The sequence below is a fragment of the Vombatus ursinus genome, unplaced genomic scaffold (assembly GCF_900497805.2).
Source record: "Vombatus ursinus unplaced genomic scaffold, bare-nosed wombat genome assembly UNPS02014802.1, whole genome shotgun sequence".
Taxonomy (NCBI): Eukaryota; Metazoa; Chordata; class Mammalia; order Diprotodontia; family Vombatidae; genus Vombatus; species Vombatus ursinus.
In genome coordinates, this window is record NW_020954580.1 from 27,835,985 (window position 1) to 27,853,404 (window position 17,420).

Sequence of the window (17,420 nt, forward strand, 5' to 3'; positions counted from 1 at the left end):
TCCTTAGATAGGAGACAATTGTAACTTTCTCTTAATGATTAATGCAACCCTTTTATCTTAGATCAAACAGACTTCTTTGACAGTTATAAAAATGGCTGATCTCCACCTCTCTGCTGCCCTTGAACAGAATATTTCCTTCTTCAATAAATAATTGTGTCTGCTGCATGGCGAATAAGTCCCCTGAAGTCCCCCTCCCCTTTTTCTTTTTTTTATCTTCTTTTTTCCTTGTTTGATCCCCCCTGGCCTCTATCCCTTCCTGTCCCATGAAAGGTGTTACATATCTATCCTAAATTGCCACAGAATGCTGCTGATAGGTTGTGTCCTATAAGTGGGCCTAAAATCAAATTATTTGACCTCTCGTCAGCAGATCTAGCTGGTGAGTGAGATGATCCCAAATGAATTTCTTCCATATGCTTCTGCAAAATGTATATTAATACCTTGACTATTGGTATTTCGTGGGCTGGGAAAGTTCCCTGTCAAAGAAGTTTAGTCAATGAACTATAGGCAAGCATACATAACCTCCATGTGATCTTACCCCAAGAAAGCCATTATTCATTCCTGGCATGGGAGAGTGGGGTAAGAAGAGAAATGTTATCTTCTCTACCTCTTTCTGAGTTACAGAAGAAAGTATTATGGGAAAAGGTGATGAAAGAATCCATAAGAGAGAACTTTCATACACCGTAGAGAGAGGTCGTTCATTTGAAAAGGGGCTCATCTTTCTCAGTCCCAATCAACCAATCATCAGGAATGCCCTATGCATTTCACCAGTGGAATATCCACACTTCTCACACAGATAGTAAATGGCAGGCTCCCAACTAAAACTCCAGTCATGCATTCAATTCCAAATCTAGTGTTCTTTCCACTTCATAATAGCTATTTACAAATGCCAAATATTCCTTGGCTGGGAAAGACAAATACAATTACTCAGGTATTCTGGAGAAAGGTTCCTTACTAGGTGAAATAGTTTAAACTTAGACTGTATCTTCGTATCTCATACCCAATTGAAACTTTTGCAAACTCAAGCAGTCACTGGTCATTGATGTGGCTTAGGTCTCTAACAACTGTACTTCTATGTAGATGGAATCATGGCTGATGGGGTCAACTAAAAGCTACCACCCAAATGGTTCCAGAGTATTGATCACTGACTTTATGAACTGTGACTTTAAACTCTGGCATTTTGCAAGCCCAAATCTGCTGGTTGAAAAAAAAGAACTTTCATATTGTTACAATTCAAAAAAATAAACAAAACTCTATGATTATTATGATGATGCTGCAGTTATCCTCTCTCCTCTTTTTATCCTCAGTAAATAGAATGGGTAATCCAACAGATGTGCCAACCAGAGTGTACCTGTCACAATGATTTCTCATCATGGGCCTTAATTGCAGTGTTCGGATAGGGTGTTGAAAGAGACAACAACCACAGCTGTTACCAACAAATTGAGACTGGGAAGTCAGTAAATAAGGGAGCTTGTTAGTTAAGTTGAACTGCTTTCATGAAATTCTTGACGTGTTTCTTTAAATTGGGGGAGAGAAGCAAAAATCAATTACATGTTACTCTGTCATTAGTTTTCTTCATGTTTGTCAATTTCACAATTTAAAAAAAAGAATTTAAGGATAGGCTGGAAATCAGCAGTCAGAGAGGAAGGAAGAGGGTATCACCAGCCTGAGGATTAGTGTGAGTAAAGGTACAGGAGTATACGAGTATATTGGGGGAGGTGGGGAAACAAAGATAGCTGAGGAATATTTTGGTATAATTGGTTTTCTTTCTTTACTTTTAAAGTGCTTTAACTGAGAATATTGTCACAGAATTATAGAATTTCAATGCTGAAAAAGAACTCAGAGATCATTCTAGTTCAACCAAAACCCATCCAGGAATCACTTCTAACAGGCCTTCATTTGAAGATCTCCTATGAAGAGCAACTTATTTTCCCACAAGGCAACTCATTTTGGACCGTTCTACTTGTTAGAAAGAAAAATTTATATATCAAGCCTGAATTGACTCTATGAAACTTCTACCATCTCTAGCTGTACCCACTGGGGTTAAGTAGAACAGGTCTAAACATGGGACTCCCATGGGACAAATGGCTGCCCTTGAAAACAAAGATCATGGCTATCCCCTCCACACCAAGTCTTCTCAAGGATATCCCAGTTCCTTCAGCCTCCCAGACATATAGGACATCTCCTAACTCTTCAACATCCTTATTACCTCCAGTGCTTGCTGCCTCACCTTGCCTTTTCTTAGTACAAAATCCTAATATTCACATTGGGTATGTGTTAACTAGCTTGTGACAATTTCAGGTTGTTGTTGTTACTGTTAAATATCATCATCATCATTGATCATTTTATCATTGAAAGGCAACATGATGAGAGCTGGCAGAAGACTGGGTTCCAAGACTCACCTCTGATACCTATTGACTGTATGACTGATCAAGTTGCTTAATCCCTCAGTCTCCTCCCCTGGGAATTCCCTCTGCTAAAGTTTTATCATTGCTTCAAGTATCCTTAACTACCTGCCTCATCTTCACCTTTGGAAACAAAACTAATAAGCAGTGGACAGCAAGAGATGCATTTTTGCATCCACAACTTATGAATTCCACATCAGTTCCTTTACAAAATGTTGTATAAACATTACTTTTTGTGAAGGCAATTTTAGAGAAACTGTTTTCCCCCCATAATGTTAAACTAATGTGCCTCTCTTTGATTGGCATGTTAAATTTGTTTCTAATTTTCTTTTCTTTTAGGAGAAAAAACTCTGTTGCTTTGAAGTTCAATGAACCAGATGGCAGATATTCTGAATTTTTTTCCAACCTACAAAATGAGTCAAGTCTGTCACCTATTTTAATAAGCAATAAGCCCAGTGGATGCTTAGTAAAGAACTGCTGTCTCTGGTTTAAGAGAGAAAAGCAGAAAGGAGAAAGAGGTTTTATAGCTGATGATAAGATTTAATTAGAGGACATAGAATCCTGGTGAGTAAAGAGCTGGTTAGGCTTATTTGCCTTGCTCAGAATGTCAACTTAAGATGTTTTGCTGTTCTGATTGGAGAAGACAGGCATCCTGGTGAGTGAATAGGCTGGTGTTTATAGATCAGAGATAGCCAGCCTGATGAGCGTTTCAGTTTTCTGCCTTAAAGAGCACTATTATTCAAATTAATAGTTTAACATTTTTCCAATGTCCTTTTAAGAAGCTTGTAAATGTCACCATGATTCAAATATAGAAGAGTATTTGCTAGGCTGGAGAGCAGTGAGGACCGGTAGACTAGCAGTTAGCAGAGTAGAAGTTACGTGTGGTAGATGTTCCTTGAATAAACCAGTGACATCAAAGCCTGAAAAAAGTCCAGAACTTTAAGTTATTCTGAGCACGGGAGTTTTCCTTCCTTATGTGTTTTCCTGCCAAATTCCTTTCAGTGTCTGCCCATTCTCCCTCCTCCTACCCCAAATACTTAGTATATTAGTGGGAGAATGTGACCCAGGTGTATGCAGGATTATGATGTTTATTATTATCACGATACAATTATTTTAGTATATTGGTACCTGTAATGTTATTATTTATTTTGTCTTATGCTAAGTAAACGGTTACGCTTAAGATCTTTTAAAAATGTCATTACTGTGAATGGCTGTTTCGTGTAAATATAAACACATTGGTGGAGGCCCAAGAGCTAAAGTTATATATTTCCGCCAGGGTTGTCCTTTGGACCCTGAGAAAATCTGACTATAATCGTAAGGTGGTGGTGCCTTTCTGGGAACATAGACTTAACAGATGAAGGTGGGTGGAGTGAAAATAATGAGAACAAATCTCTCAGCCCAGAGAATGAGTAGATGTCTTTATGCTCAGGAAAAAGGTATGAAGCTTTCACAATGTCCTGGATGGCCACTCCACTCATGGCACGACTGGCTATAACACAGACTGTACAGAATACATACAAAGTGACTACAATGTTGCTGCTCTTTGTCCTTTGTTCTCAAAGAGGACCCTGACATCAGGAAGGTGATGCCATGGCATGCAAGTGAACTGGATTTAAGTGAGGGAGGGCTGTGCAAAGTCACCAGCCTCACTTTCTCCTCTGGAGCCATCTGGGTCCCGTGGCCAGATATGGATCAGGACAACCAGAGATGGCCTAGGACGTAGTGGGGCCTTTTCAAGCTAAGGTCTTTAACAAGTCTCAGTTTAACTGAGACAACGCCCATCCAGTGATTAGGCTTTATAAAGAAGATGGCATCTGAGCTGAGTCTTGAAGGAAAGAAGGCAGAAGTAGAGAGTGTGTTCCACTCTCTTCCAAGAAACAGAGCTAAGCAGAGAGTATTTTAGGGATGGAGAAAAGAGAAAATAGAGGGAGGATGCTATTTGAGGAAAAGGCAGGAAGACCAGTTTGGCTGGATTGTAGAGTGAGGGAAGGGGAACAATGTATAATAAGGCTAGGAAGGTAGGCTGGATCTGGGTTGTGAAGGACTTTAAAAATGTAGTTTACATTTTACCCTAGAGGCAATAGGGAGACGCTGGAGTTTACTGAGTAAGGGAATGATATGACCAGATACATGGTTTACAAAATTCACTTTGGCAGCTGTGTGAAGAGTGGATTTAAAGCTGTGCACACACATATGGTACACACCTATAATCCCTGCTACCAGGAAGGCTTAGGCTGCTGAATTGCTTAAGCTCAGGAGTTCTGAGTTTCAGGAGGCTAAAGCCTATGAAGCAGTGACCCTAAATCTTGCCCCCAATGTGGTAAGTCCCTGGGAAGGGGGCAGGGCACCGGGTTGCCTAAGGAGGAGGAGTGAATTGGTCAAGGTTAAAAACAGAACAGATTATAGCTTCCCTGCACAGCAGTGGAAGGGTCAGTTGGTTGAGTGGCCACTACACCTCCAGGCTGGCTGAGATAGGAAGTCCTAGTTTTTTTTTTTTTAATTTAATGGATTTGAAAGGAGAGAGACTAAATATAAAGCTTTTGCAGTAGTCCAGGTGAAAGATAAAACATTTACAAAGTGCTTACTACATTCTAGGCACCATGATAAAGGGTTGAACTAGGAGAAGAGCCATGTGAGTAGTTAAAAAGTGGTCAGACACAAGGGCTGTTGTGGTTGTAGAAATGATGAGATCTGAAAAGAGAATGGATATGTTGGGGTGAGGGAGATTGAGAGAGTCAAGGCTGATACTAAGTTTTTGAATTTTAAGAGGTGGTATCCTCAACAGAAAATAGGAGAGTTCAGAAGAATAGTCAGTTTGGGAGGAAAGGTAATGATGAGTTTTGTTTCGAACGTAACGAATCTGACATGCCTACAGGACATCTAGTTTGAAATATCCAGTAGGAAGTTCAGGATGTGGGATGAAAGCACAGAAGGAGATACAGGGGGTTCCATATATAGATATGGGAGCTCTGGTGAGACCATACCTGAAAAATCTGCGAACAGACCCCCCTCCCCCAATATCTAGTAAGTCATCAAATCAGTATGAAAGTGGGTGAGCATTAATCCTTGCCAAAAAACAAAAATCCAAATTCAGCACAATGACAAAGGGCCCCAATCTTCTTCTGCCCAAGCAGTTAGATCCTTTAATGAGCCCATACTCACTGCATTACTAGACTTACTCCACTGTTTTCCTTATGAAGGGAACATTGCGAATCAGGATGTATCTCTCCCTTTTTACAGCTGAGCCTCATCTTTGGGGAAGGAGAGAACCAGGGACTGCCAAAGGACATGCCTTTTAACAGACCCAGGTTGGATTGTCAAGAGAATTATCTTTGTGAGAAGCAGATCTTGAATTTTGCTGCTGTGAGAAGATACACCGTCCCTCCTTGCTCCCTCCCCAACATGACTCCATCAGCTGTTAAAACTTATTTGAGTACCTCTCCTAAAGGTATTTAGCGTTGGTCACAGAGGCAAGAAGAGCTGGCCCTAACACATAAAGGACCATAAAGGCATAATATGGAAGTGGACTGTGGCTTTTGAACAGTACCAACAGGCCCTACAATAGGAAAGACAGGATAATCTACTGGGATTTGACTATTTCTACTTTTTGCATGGGTACTGATCCTTTGCAATAATAATAAAAATAACTATCATTAATTTAGCACTTCAGAGTTCCCAAAGTACTTTAAATGTTATTTGATCCTCACAACAACCACCCCAAGAGGTAAATGCAATTACTATCCCCTTTTACAGGTGAGGAAACAAGGTGAGAGATTAAGGAACTTGCCCAGGGTCACACAGCTACTATGTTTCTGAGGCAGGATTTGAATTCAGGTCTTCCTAATTCCAAGTCTAGCTTTCTATCTACTATGCCAAAAACTCTCCTCAGCAATGCTTTTGTAGGTCCTGTTTCTGCACTGCTGTGTGAAAATAATGCTTTCCAGTCAGATTGGATTTAATCCATGTCCTTGAAGATAATGGTCTGTCTCAACCCGCTCAGTTTTCCCTCCCTCCTCCTCCCACATCATAAAAAATAAAATTAATTGTTCCTAACCTTGGGCTGTTTCTATAAACTTTTTCTTATGTGCCTCCTTCCTCTCCCACACTCCACCACCCCGAGAAAAACAGAGCCCTTCTCATACTACAACAATTAAATCATGACACAAACAATCGGGAACAATTGGATTACTGTACCAGTTAATCGAGTCTGGAGTCCTGCTTCCCAGAAAGGCCCATCTACAGATGCTCACAGGAAGGTAACACTCCCCCGTAGTGGACCTCACGGTTGTGTAATTCTGTAAAGGGGGAATAAGGGTAGAAAATTCCTCCTGTGTGATGTGGTAATCTAGTTCTTTTTTCTCTGGCAGCATGGCCCTCCTTCCTATGCTTTCTCATATCGGACCTTTGGCTTCATAATTTCCTTTCTTCTCTGTCACAAGAGTGGGGTAATGTAGAGCCTCACTTACCTGGCTATTCATTCTGTTCTCCCCTTCTAGTTGCCCACCAATGATGAGAAGTTGCCTGGGATACGTTTTCTTGTTATGAATGGGGTGCCATTAAAGTGAATCTTGTTTACTACAGATGTCTCTGATTGATATATCACAAAAAGTCAATTATTCAATTCTCTAAGAATGAAACCTGGAGAGCAACTCAACTCTGGGAAGGTAACCTTTCTGTTCCACAGAAAATACATCAATTCCTCTCTGTGATCTAACCAATCCAGAGTGATCTTATTCTAGTCATATCCTTGTACTATATGTGGAAATAGGAGATGATCCCTGTGCGAGTGGAGAGAAAGCCTGTCTCAGACATTGGAACACCTGGGTTTGAGGACTGCCTGACACACGTAATGGATGTGTGACCCTAGGCAAGTCAAATGATCTTTTTGATCTACCAAAAACATTTAGTAAGCACTTACCTCAATGCCTCCCCACAAGTCTTTAAGACTTTAAGGAGTGGAACAGCTACTGCACTGGTAAAGAGAGTTTCTTCCCCAGAAAGTTCCCTGCCCCCAATAAAATCATAACTTCAGATGGAAGCAAGAGGACCATAGGAATATAATTGAATTAGTTTCCACCAATCCATACTTTGAGTTTTGCTACTCGAGTTGAAAGCAATGTTTCCATTGTATTCAACAGCAGACATTTTTCATTATGTGATTGAATAGCAAATGTTTAGTGGGATCCTTCTTAGCACAGGACCTGGCACATAGTAGGTACTTAATAAATGTTTATTGACTGACTGACTGAAGGAGCCACAGAACAGGAAATTGGGAGGATAAATAGAAATTAAAAGTTTTTAACACCCTATTTGCTTCCGGAGATTTAGCATGGTAGGCAGCTAGGTGATACAGTAGATAGAGTACTGGACCTAGACTTAGGAAGACCTGGGTTCATATCCAGCCTTAGAGATTTACTAGCTGTGTGACCTTGGGCTAGTCATTTAACTTGTTTACCTCAGTTTCCTCAACTGTAAAATGGGGGTAATACCTCCCAGGGTTGTTTGTGAGGCTCAAATGAGATACTGTTTGTGAAGCCTGGCACATATATAAACATGTGGCTACATAAATAGCACTATGTAAGTGATTAGTTACAATGTCTAACAAAATAACAATAATAATAACTAGCACTTACATAGCACTTCGAGAACTTAGCACAGTGCCTGACACATAGAAATGCTAGTTACAGCTTCCAACAAAAAGGCAGCTAGCATTTATATAGCACACTTATGTAGTGCTTTGATGTCTGCAAAAGCTCTTTGTGTGTTATTTCATTTGGTACAACTCTATGCGGTAAGTGTTATTACTATGCCCATTTTACAGATCAGGAAATAGAAGCCCAGAGGTTAAATGACTTGCCAGGATCACTCAGCTAATAAGTGGGGTGGGGGAAGCTTCTTAATCCATCACTCTAAGCACTCTGCACCACCTAGCTTCCTCTGACACTAGACCTTGAGAATCAAGAAGACTTGGGTTTGAATTCTGCCTCTGACAATTGCTAGCTGTCACATCACATCTTCTCTGCACCTGTTTCCTTGTGTGTAAAATAGGGATGCTAACTCAGAGGGTGGATGCTGTAAAGAGCTCTGTAAATGTCAGTTATTATTAAACTACATAGTCTTTACAAGGCTTTCAGTGCTTCGAGTTTTATTTTTCAAAGGCAATGGGGAAAGGAAAGGATGCCTATAGATCCCTGGCAACTCAGGGCCTTCTGAATTTCTCTATCCACAGCAATTACATTTGTTCTGATGCATGAACTGTAAAATCTCCAGCTTCAGTGGCAAGACCATGCTGTTTTGCCCAGCGGGTCTGTGACTTAAGTCTCTCTTCATGTAGGCAGTGAGGGGAAAAAAAGGCTTAAACAGCTGATGAATGAGAACTGAACATTTTCCATTGAAGCACAGAGTGACTCTGGTCCCCCTCAGAAGTAAAACTGACAAGAAAAAAAAAAACAAACCCAAAACCGGGGCATGAAATTGAAGTCAATAATTAGCCAGTCAGTCCCAGAGAGGAGATCTTGGCACCCTTGCCTGAGGCTTTATGCTAAGTGATTATCTAGGCCAAAAAAGAAGACGCTCCCTATTAGCCTCCCACAACCCCCAGAGTTCAAACAGGTTTTACCTCAGGATAAGACCATGTACTCAGTGGAGCCCAGTGGTAGCCAAGATAGCGGAGGGAGATCAAAGGATTGGCTCAGTCCAGGCCCCTTGATTCAAAGCTGGGACCTTGGCTGGGAGAACTAACCAAATCATGGATGCTGGAAAGGGCTTGCTCCAGCTGAGCTGCCCCCGGGGCCTGTGGGGCCCTCTGGGCTGAGCATGGACAGTGCTGTCTGCCCTTTTCCAGCATGGACTGAGCTTTGAACTTTTCACCTCCCTTTCAGCCTTGGCCCAGCATCAAGGAAAGAAAGAACCATAGAGAACAATTCAGAGTCATCCAGGTGCTTCCTCTGGGAGGAGGCAGCCCTGTACTTCTCAGCAAGGAGATGAAAAAAATCCCCAAGTTGAGGTTCAAGTCAACCAGGTGATTTCCTCAATGCTCATTTCCGCGCTCTGGTCCCTCCTCCTTCCTCCTATTTGCCCCTTCCCAATTTTGTATCTTAAGGGCTGTCCCCCATATGTAACATGGGGGTGTCCTTCATTGTGACTGGAAGGGTAGATGGGAGGGTTCAAGCCTTGCTACATTTGTTTGTAGGAAAGATCAGAAAGGTTTGAGTTCTAATCACCTGGCCCATTCTATTTAGAAGCTACTAAAAACATCTGCTACTACTTCATAATAGAAGCTAGGATGATAGCTTAATAGAATAATAGCATAATAAAAGTGGGGAAACATTCCCATTATTTTGATAAGCACTGCTTATGAGAATGACTGAAGGCGTCCAGGGGTGGGGAACTTGAGGCCTCCAGGACACATATGGCCCTCTAGGTCCTCAGGTGTGGCCTTGAAGCCCCAAGTTCCCCACCCTTGCGGCCTCGTCCATTTGTCAGAACTGTGATTTTTAGAATTTGTGGTCTCAGGACCTCTTTACACTCTCAAAAATTATTGAGGACCTTAACTAGCTTTTATTTATATGGGTTATGTCCATACCATATGAGAAATTAAAACTGATATGTGTATAAAATATTAAATCATTTAAAAATAACAAACCATTACATGTTAATAATTTTCCAAAACAAAACAAAAACTCAGTACAAAGAGTGGCATTGTTTTACATATTTTTGCAAATCTCTTTAAAGTCTGGCTTAATAGAAGACAGCTGGATTCTCATAGTATTTGCATAAAACTTGAAGTTTTGCGAAGCACTTTACAAATATTATTTCATTTTATCCTCACAACAACTATGGGAGGGAGGTGGCTATTATTATCTTCCTTTTACAGATGAGGAAACTGAGACAGGCAGAGGCTAAGTGACTTGCCCAGGGTCATACAGCTACCAAGTATCTGAGGCTGAATTTGAACTAGGGGCTATCTTGCCTCCACATCAGCACTCTATATTGTAGTGCCTACCTTCTCCAGACAAGCTGTTGTGACATTTTGTTTTGGTTGAAGCATATGAGGAAAATTCTGCCTCACATAGGTAGTTGGAAAAGGAAAGAGTATTTTAATAGGCAAATAACATCTTTGTATTATTATGTAAATGGTTTTGATCCCAGGACAGGGGGACACTTTGAGAATCTATAGTTTAGAGATTTAGGGAGCCTTTAGGAGGTAAGGGTCATGCTCCCAGCCCTTGCTTAAGAGGAAAGTATGGGAGTCTCAGACCTCTTGGACGGGGTTTCTAAGCTAACATGTCCTAACACAGGGCTAGAGGTCAGGAATGTCAAAGGGCATTCCCATGGGGCCCTTAGGAAGCAGCAGGAGGTTTGGAAGAAGGCAGCAGCAGGTGAACCAAGTGGTTTTTGCTAAATGCAAAAGCTCATAACCAGTAACACCTGTAGCTGAGAGAAGGCTGACAAGAGTAGGTGGAGAGTGATAGCAGAGATTTGTCCATACAACGGACTTACACAGGGGACTAAAGTGGATTCAAAGCGGTCTCCTCTTTCCCTAACTCTTATCCAAGGAGGGTAGACATGTCTAGGGCCTAATACTAAATCTGTCCCACTGAGGAGGCAGGGGTCAAAGGGGTGCCATTGGTTGATAATGAAAGAGCACTAGACTCAGGACCTGATATCCTAATTAGGCAACCCTAAGAGAAAGCTGCAACAGTGAAAGTGTTGGGCTATAATGTTGGGGGATGGGGAGCAGAGTAAGTGGGCCAAAAGTCACTACAATATCAGAACGTTGTTTCTCCGGTTTGGAACTAGGCAGAGGAAGTCTATACCCCCCAGCCCTTCCCTTGTCCATCTTACAGAGGAGGAAACAAAGCAGAGATATTAAGCTATTTGCATAAGGTCACACAGAAAGTACCAGGGGGAGGATTGGAACCCTAGTCTTCTGATTCCAAATCCAGTGGGTTTTGGGGGTTTTTTTTTTGGTTTTGTTTCCCCCTCCCCCCACTGCACGGAACTGGTACCTCTAAGGTCATATGCCTAGCAACTGTAAAAGCTACAACTTGAACCAACGTCCTCTGGCTCCAGACTCAGCCCCTTTTTTCACTGAAGCGGGCATTTAATCTGGTCTCATGACTCCTTGTAAAAATAGGTGTAGAGTGTAGAGCTGGAAGGGACCTTGGAGGCTAGTGACCCCAAGCCCCTCAGCCGGCTTACTGGCTTAGGATCACACAGCTAGTTAAGTGTCTAAATCAGGATTAGAACACAGGTCTTCCTGGTTCTAAGTGCAGCATACCTCTGCCGCCCAGACAGATAGACAAAATCCTCACTTGATTTTAAATACCCAGAAACCCTCATCAGCCTCTTCTAGTGTTTAGTAACTCCTCCCCCATAATACTGAGCTTTAAGCAAATTTCACTATATCAAAACAGTTTCCACTGGATTGTTTAATAGTTATTATGAAGGGTATGTCACTGGGGTTTGAAACTTTTCTCCATTAATCAGAGATTAACAAAGCTGCTAATATAGTTGTCATTGACAAACTATAGGCATGTTAGATCCATGCAGTGAAATGTGAAATCTGGGTTTCCCTATTTTGAAAGAATTTAGTATCCATTTTCTTTTGGTAATTGCCTCATGGAAAATATTAGTGGTTCCTATGAGCATACATGCTGACCACCCATGGTTTGTCTATTGAACATAGGCATTTGGAACTTTTTATTGACCTCATTAGCTCAAAGGATAAGAAACAGGAATCCTCATGTCTACTGGTTCACAGGATGGCCAGAACATGGTTGAAAAGACCTACAAGATGAAAAAGTGACGTATGTTGGCCACGACCGATTTCTTCTAAGTCCTAAACCAACATGCATGCTTTACGCTAGGTCATGCAGACCACCCCAGCAGAAATTCTGGCCCTTGACTTATGATTAGCTAGAAAAGTTGGTCACTAAAGCTGTCTAGGAAGAAGGAGAAAGGATACAGAAATACAGATGACCTCTGCAAACTCCATCCCTAGGCTCACCCAAGATGAGTTTGGTGTGGCTGCAAAAGGAAGGGCAGGATACAATTTGGCTTCAATACAAAGGGACTAGGTTGAATGGAGAATAGATTCTTCCTAGACTGAGAGGAAAGAAAGGAAGGGAACAGGTCAGTGTGAGCTCAGATTTGCTGAGTAGGCAGAGAAAGGCGAGGCTGGGCCTCAGGCTGAAGGAAAAGGAAGGGAGCAGCTTTCTGGCAAACCTCAATGAGGGTGTGTGTATGTGCTCTCTCTCTCTCTCTCTCTCTCTCTCTCTCTCTCTCTCTCTCTCTCCCTCCCTCCCTCCCTTTCCCCCATCTCTGCCTTTCCGTCTCCCTCACAATATACATACACATATGTATGTATATTTTTTTTCCTAAAAACCAAAACAACTTCAGAAGAAGAAAAAGAAAAAAGAAGCCAAGAAGTCAAGTAATCCTAGACATGTACTCATGTCCCCTTCTCTCCCATTTAAATTTTCTGGAGACACCAGAACTGCTGTTTAATTAGCTCCCCAGGGAAATTCAGTCTGAGTCAACATCCTTTTAGCATAATTATTTGGGTGTTTCCTTTAAAAAAAATAAATAAATTAGAAAAATAAACATTTGCTGAGCAAATATTGTTAAGTGTAATAGGCTGCAGGTGATGAAGGTTATTGAAAAGCAGATTACATTTTATAGGGTGTTCCATCTTTCTGAAACCCTGTTCCCTAAAATTCTTGTTTGTTACTCCTACCCCTCAACGCAGGAAGATGAGAATTCTATTGATCGGCTTCACAAAGGTCATCAGAGTATGAATGAGAAATGGGCTTTTTGTGGTGGTTGAAAAGAAAGGGGTCAGTGACTGGGAGATACCCCAGATGTATTGTCTGGCTCCAGATACACAGTTTTTGTCCTTTGCTGGTAGCCCTTTCCAATTCTGATTGATAATTCTACTTTATTTTGTATAATTCTATTCTCCAACTTATCCACCTTTCCCCTAAAATAGCAGCTAAGTAGTCAGTCAACAAGGATTCATTAAGTGCCTACCTACTATGTACCAGGAACCGTGCCAAGTGCTGGGGATACTAAAAAAAGGCAAATACAATCCTTGCCCTCAAGGACACTCTAATGGTGGAGACAACATGAATGACAACAGCTAAGGTATCCCCTACTGAAGTGTTCCAACAAGGTCACACAGCCTGTTGAGACAGTGATTAATGGGTTATGTTGGCTAACTATATGTTACTGTCTTTCTTATTCTACCTTAATTCATTCCAGATTTCAAGGATGAAGTGAGCAGATAGTTTAGAGTATTTCAATGATGGACAATGTTGGCTATGGAAATAAACAACCTGTATTGTCCAGAAATCACAGTAGTCTTAAAGCAAAGAATTCAGCAAACCCTAAAGAAGTTGAATACACACTTCCCTCTTTCTCATCCATTCTAGTTCACTTTCCACTAAAATTTGGGTTGGGGTGTGGAATGGTAACTTTGAGGGCTTTCATAATGATATGGCTACCAAAGAGAGACGGGGCAGCTCGGTGTGGTGGTGCAGGATGAGGCTGAGGCTGGCAGATGACTTGAACTCAGGAGTTCTGAGATGCAATAGAAGTTGCACTGGCACCAACATGGTGAGCCCCCAACTCCCCCAAGGATGGAGGACCATCAGGTTGCCCAAGGAGGGGAAAACCAGTCCAGATTAGAAAAATAGAGTAGACCAAAGCTTTCATGCCAATCAATATTAGGATTATAACAATGAATGTCTGTTGTACTTCTAGCCTGGACAAGATAAGGAGATCTAGTTTTTAAAAAAAAGAAAGAAAATGGAAGGGAGTGGGAAGATGTCTGTGAGAAGATGTGCAGTTTTCCAGGAACAAAGAATTTCTGAAGACCTAAAGATTTTTTTGGAAACTGTTTCCAAGGCTGGTGATATTCAACTATGAAAAATATTTACAAAACTCCTACTATGTGCAGAACATTGTGTTAAGACTACATAAATTTCAGTCCACCCCTAATGGAACTCGAAATCTTATAGGTGGAATAGATGTCAATATCAATGATACCAGAATATACTTAAGTGGTTTAAACCAAGTGCTATGTGAGGTTAGAGGTGGGGAAGAACCATTAATAACTATAGAAATCAAGGAAGAGAGAGGGAAACAGGAACAGAGAGGGAAAAGGAGGGCCTTCTAGCATAGCAAAGGTTTCTAAAACTAATGAGCTAAAATGCTCCATTTGTCTAATATGATGTATTTGTAATTATCATTTATGTGTAAATCATTTTACAAATGACATATTTATAAATATCATAGTACTTGTATTTATCCTATATGTGTAAACCATTTTACAAATGGCATGTTTATAAAATCATATATTTGTATTTATCATATACATGGGAATCATTTACAAATGACATATTTGTAAATATCACATCTTTGCATTCCCGATAAACATTGATGGTCCTAGGATAATGTAGAAGGAAAAGGACTAGACTTAGAAGTTTAAAGCCTGGCTGTGATATTTATAAGCTCTGTGACCTCATATAAGTCACTTAATTTACTCAGTTTCCTTGTTTGTAAAAGAAAAAGAAGACTGTTTGTAGTAGGTTTGTCACAGGCTCATTGTAAAGAAGTTTATGAATCTGAGCTTTTCTCTCCTTGATATCCACTTTGAAAACTATGGATCTCAAATACTATTCCAGGCAAAGGGATGACTTCACTGACTTTTGCTCATAATAGAATAAGAAGGAATTTCATCAGTAGGCCAAGTAAGCCCAAATAACCAATCCTGTACTTGTAGCTGGTCTTTACCTGCATAAATCATTGAATTATACCTTCAAAGGGGCTCCCAATAGCTTCCGGGATTTCATATTAAACAAAAAGTCATAACTGCTTTCTGTGTCTTGACTAAAAAACAACAAAAAATAATATATATATTTTTTACCGTTCAAAGTGTTGTTGTTGTTTTTGCAAGAAGAGGAATATTGTAAATAATAAGGGTAAAAAATCTGACAGGGGCATCTATGTGGAGCGGTGAATACAACTCCAGCCCTGGAGTCAGGAGGACGTGAGTTCAAATCTGGCCTCTGATACTGACCAACTGTGTGACCCTGGGCAAGTCACTTAACCCTGGTTGCCTCAGTTTCCTCATCTGTAAAATGAGTTGGAAAAAGAAAATGGCAAACCATTCCAGCATCTCTGCTAAGAAAACCCCAAATGGGATCATGAAGAGTTGGACATGACTAATCGACTAAACGACACCCCCACAGTATATTCAACCATTCTCCAATCAAAGGGTATGCATTTTGTTTCCTGCTCTTTTCCACCATAAAAGCGCTGTGATGTGTATGGAGCCTTTCCTTTTGCAGTGACCTCTTTTACTCCAAAGACTCTTTGGATAAATGAGTATAAACACTTTAGACACTTAATTTACATAATTTTTCATTGTGGTCCAGAATAGTTGTACTAATTTACAATTCCACCAACAATGCATCAGTTTGCCAGTCTTTCAACAACTCCTTCAATATTGATGATTCCCATTTATTTTCTTCTGCCAATTTTCTGGGTATGAGGTAAAACTTCTGGGTTGTTTGATTTGTCTTTCTCTTCTTATTAGTGATCTGGAACATTTTTTTTTTGTGAGGCAATTGGGGTTAAGTGACCCACCCAGGGTCACGCAGCTAGTGAGTATTATGTGTCTGAGGCTGGATTTGAACTCAGGTCCTCCTGACTCCAAGGCCAGAGCTTTAGCCACTGCACCACCTAGCTACCCCAATTTGAAACATTCTTTTCTCTACTGTTAATAGCTTATAATTCTTTATTTGAGAAAAGATTTTTTCATATCCTTTGATCTCTTATCTATTGAGGAACGATTTCTAGTCTAACATATTTTTGTTAGTTGTCTATATAATTTAAATACTAAATCTTTATCAGAGATATTTGATACAAAAAATTTTCCCATTCAGCTACTTCCCTTCTTGTACTAGATGCATTAATTTGTTTCATATACATGGAAGCTTTTCAATTTAATGTAATTAAAATTATGTATTTTATCTTTTGTAATTGCTTCTATACTTTGGTCAGGAATTCTTCCATTCATAACTGGAAAATATATATGACATGCTTCTCTTCTAGTTTTTTTTATGATATAACCCTTAATTTCAGATCACAAATCCATTTTTAATTTATTGTGAAATATGGTGTAAGATATTGGTTTAAGTTCACTTTCTGCCACGCTGCTTACCAGTTTTCCCAGAATACTTATCAAATATGGAATTCTTTTCTAGGTAATTTATATTTTAGGGTTTATCAAATAGTAGATTATTAAGTACCATTATTTCTGAATCTCCCTTGTCCAGTCTGTTCTACTGATCTAATTTTCTATTTTTTAACTAGTACCAAATAGCTTTGAAGGTGATTGTTTTATGATAATAATTATTATAATATTATAATATATTATTTATGATAATAATTAATCCCCCTTCATTCATGCATTTTCCTTTGATATTCTATATCCTTTGTTCCTCTTGATTAATTTTGTTATTCCATCTAGCTCTGTAAAGTATCTCATTGGTAATTTGATTGGTATAGCATTAAGTCTGTAAATTAACTTTGATAGTATTATTATTTTTATTATATTGGCATGGCCCAGACATGAAAATGGAATATTTCTCTAGCTATTAAATTTATTCTTTATTTAAGGAGCATTATGTAATTGAATCTATACAAGTGTTGATTGTTGTTTGGTAGATTGATGCCCAAATGTTTTATGCATTTTGTTGTTCTTTTGAATAGTTATTTCTATTATTATAGTTATTTCTATTATTGCTTCTTGTGATTTTATATCATAGCTTGCAACTTTATTGAACCTATTGTCTCAATTTGTTTCTTCGAAAACTCCCTGGGATATTCTAAGTAAAGCATCACGTCATCAAAAAATAGTTACAACTTTGTTTCCTTTTTGTCCATCTCTAAATCTTTAATTTCTTTTTCTTGTTATTGTTTTTGCTAAAATTTCTATAACTATATTGA